Consider the following 4,190-nt stretch of genomic DNA (forward strand, 5'->3'; position numbering starts at 1 on the left):
GTACCGGTCTTATCGTACCAACCCTGATTCTCCTCGTTATCTCGCGACGATGCCCCAAGATCGAAACCTCGGATAGGAGTATTGTGCCGTCGCTGTTCCACCGCAGCCGGTCGCGACGTACAGAACTCCAGAGATTGCCTTAGAAACTCCACCTCCCAACCTCTCCTAGCCCCGTGTCCCTAACCTAACCGTTTCGAAATCTCGATCTTCGAACTGCCACGCGGATTCCAGGTGAAATTTCAATTAGGAGAAAATTAGCCTCCGCCGAGGCACTCCGTTGCAACCGAATGGTACTTTATTTCGGGATCAGGCTCGTCATTACGGGGCTGCGGTACTTTGTTCGCTGTTCTGGCCACGTTCTCGCGCGCGCCACCGAGTGCTCCTCGTATTATCCGCTTCGCAGCGTACCATCATTGTTAATGTTCCCCGGCGCGAAGCAACATTTAAGTCCGTGTTAATAACTCCAACGCCCCGGGCGAGAAATTACCAAGTTCGTCGAGCACCGCCGAGGCCACAGGGAAAGCGTTCGTATTTCCCGGACCGGGGATCCCCCTTTTCCTTTTACCACCAAGCTTCCTTTCGCTGCCTTTCGGTGCGAGCCAAGATTGCTAGCTTGTTTCCAGGCATTTCAGAAATTTTATACCACGCCGATTTGCTCGGCGGAAAGCTGGAAAACGATCGAGAGAGGGGATCGGAGAAATTAGCGAGCTTCTAGACTACCGAGGAGTCCTGGAACTGTTGGACTCGTTGCAGAGGCTGTATTTTTATGGATAGAAGCTTAGAGACTTTTTCTTACTTTTTACTCTCAGCGTGATCAACTTTATTTCCTTTTAACGATTTTCTAGGCGCACAAAAATAAGTTTCCCTTAGAATGTAGTAACTTACATTTTCACCGTAAAATAGAAAGGACAGCGCAACACGAAAAGCGAAAGAAAATTAAACAAAAATGGTTGTAAGACACTGGCATGAGCGTGAAGGAGTTAAGCGTTCCAAGAGGAGTCTTCTCAACGAGTACGTCAATTTTCGAGTTGCAAAAGAGCAACACCGGGCAAAGTGTTGGCATTCTCTTGTACGAAATCTCGTAGAAGCTTTGAGAGGGTGGATCGTCGAGAGGTTTGCGTGCAATCGCTCCTCTAAATGCACGCGTAAGTCCGAGAGTGAAGCTGTGCTGCGCGAGGGAGAAGGAGAGGAGACAGGCGAGAGAATATCGATCGGCGGCGGCGGAAGAAATAAGGCGAGCGCAAAAGGCGAGGTCTCTATCGTGCGGAGGAGAGAGCACGTATGCGGACCCACCGCGCCATCGGCGCCGTGGGGGTCCCTTTTGGGCAGCAACGGCGTGCCGCCGCCGATGTATCTGGTTACCTGGGCCAAGAGAACGCGAAAAAAAGGGACGAGCACGAAGTGACGGCGCAGAGTAAACACACCCACGGAGGCCTCGGATTCGCGCGACCAAATTTCGTCTACCGTTGCGCCGCACGGTGTTTCAAAACGCCCCGCCTGACCGCGCAAAACCGGAAATTTTCATTTTTCGTGCCTTTACGTTCCTGAATCTTCGAGGATCGTTGTTAAAGTAGGCAAAATTTCAGTTGAATCATATCGAAGGAGCAAACTTGTCGCAGGAGACGAAAAAGTGGTTGTTACTGAACGCGACAACGGTAGAAATAACACTTGGGTTCGAAGCCAGAGGAAGCAGGGAATTCATATTTCTCCTCTTTCAGAGACGTCTTATCGAGAGGCCGAGAGGAATGGAACATTTCTGCCGCGAGAGCCCGTGTTAAGGAAGGATAATAGAGAATTTATTTCACAGCTAGAGAGAAAGCCTGGTGCACTTTGGACAGTAGCCACGGGTCCGCGCGAAGATTCCGTCGCGCGATACAGAGTTTTTCGTACGACGCGACTCGACACAATGTGGATAAGGGCAGACCGTGGAAGAATCTCGCGGAGGAACACCTTCGCAGCCTCTCGCCTCGAGACGAAAGAAAGTGGTTACGCTCGAGGAGTTCGAGAGCCCCGCCGAGAGAAATGTCTTTTCACCTCGCGGTGAACCATTATCGGAGCACGTACACGTGTATATCCGGCCAGGGAACGCCAAAATACGCGCATGTCGTGGATTAAAACGCGAGAAAGAGAATTTTCGTGGTCTCCGGCGAAATTCTCCAGCGTTCTCCAACGGCTGCATTTACCACTTCTTTTACCCAAGAATTATCGAGTACGTCTACACACTCGAGAAATTGCCTTACGCGTTTCCTTACGTTTACCGTTACACATCTCCGCCGTTCTCGTGTAACACACTCGTAATATTGGCAGAAAACATTTAATCGAGTCGTGGGATATTTTTCCACGAGACCATCCATCTCTCGACTACTCGTCTACACGGAAATTTATTCCGCTGGAAGGTTTGCGCGCGAGGTAATTTCGAAATCGAGGAAAAATTTTGCAGGCAAACAATCGCTGGAGCGTGCACCACCGGGGCCGATTCCACACACCGCGGAGATGTAAAAATACTCGTAGAGCAGGGAGACGCGGGGTGTTGCATTGCTCGATAAAACGCGCGGAGCTTTCCAGGATGAGAGCAGCACGCGCGCCACGGGAATGCAAAGTGGCTCTCTTCTCGCCTCGGAGAGACAAAGAGACGCCCGAATGGAGAACAAGGTGGCCTCTGCGATCGCCGCTCTCCCTCCTCCCCCTCCCGCCAGTCGAACCCCACCCACGGAGGAGGAGGCCTTTTATTTTTAAATCTCCGCCGCTCGCGAAACGCGCGGGTGGCCGCCGTGTTTTCCTAAGCCGGCGCAAAATTACACACTGCCCGGTTTCGGGGGCCCCCATCCTTCCGTCTGCCTTCCACTCGCGGCCTCTCGCTTCCACTCGGTGCATCCGTGGCCTCTCTACCTACCGAAATCAAAGCAGAGGAGGAGGCAGGGGAGAAAATAAAAGAGAAGAGATGGACCGACCGACGCTGGAGAGAAAGAGTGGGGAGAGAGAGACGGAGAGAAGGGGTTGCACGGTCTTATTTTTCGGCGGCCCTTTATAGGTCTCTCTCCTCCCTTCCCCCTCTCCCTGCCAATCAAAAACGAGCAAAAGGGAAAAAATCACCGTGGACCGGGACCCGCGGAGGGTCCTCTGGGTTAACTGTGGCGAGTTGGAAAAGTGTTGGCCCGTTAGGGTAATCCAGAGTCGACGGAGAAGCGCTTCTTTAACCCTTTAACGGTGTGTTAAGTGTGACGAAGTGCGGTGTAGAAATTGCGTGCCCTTCTGCCCTTCGATTCTGTCAATCGACGGCGATTGACAATTTTCAATTAGATTTTGAACAGAAGAAAAAGTGCAGCTAGGGCGTCGAGTAAAAATCCTCTAATATTTCCGTGCTGTCGGAAAAAGAAGCGGAGAAGAAACGATCCTCGTTGACATCCTCAAAGACGTCCTCCCTCTCTCTCTCTCTGGCGCGAAACAGGAAAAGGGATCTCCGCGAAAAACCCAAGAGAATCCGCTCCGATCGTGGAATGAAACGATACGCCGGTGATAAAGCGGCGGCAGAACTTCTCACGGCTGTCCTCCCGTGGGAGGAAAGCTAGCGTAGCCGCGTTGACACCGTTCACAATCGAGCTCGTAAATTTTTCGATTGCTCCGGTCGACGATCTCGTTATCCAGCCGGAGGAGCGTCACTTTACCTTTCGTTATTATTTATGTATAGTACATACACTCGCGTCCGGGAGAGACTGGGAAAAGGATAGCGTGGAACAAATCTGTTCTTTCCCTCCCCTTATAGAGCAATCAACGAGGCAACAGTCTCTCTGGAATGTCGTAATCAGCCGAGGCGCTTCGCCACCGCGAGATCTCAATTAGGAGAGGAATTTTTCGCTACGTCTCGCCGCGTGAAAAATAGAGCAAAATTAATTAGGCCAAACGCTGCTGCTGCTGCTGCTGCTGGCCACTGGCCTCCCGTCTTCTTAAACGACTTACTTCGAGTCACGTTAGTAGTAAATTGGGGGTGCGTATTAGGGAGGAACGAAGAATGAGACGTGGAGATACCCCGAAGGGGGGAACGTCGCCCTCTACGAGACGTTAACGAGCCGGTAAATATGTTGACTACCACATCGGCACGCTTGGAAGAGGAACTCGTATACGCTGGCCCCTGTATCCGAGTCCCCTACCTTCGCCCTCTTCTTCCTCCTCCTGCTTCTCTTTTCCCCTCT

Source organism: Habropoda laboriosa, unplaced genomic scaffold (genome assembly GCF_001263275.1).
Source record: "Habropoda laboriosa isolate 0110345459 unplaced genomic scaffold, ASM126327v1 scaffold34, whole genome shotgun sequence".
Taxonomy (NCBI): domain Eukaryota; kingdom Metazoa; phylum Arthropoda; class Insecta; order Hymenoptera; family Apidae; genus Habropoda; species Habropoda laboriosa.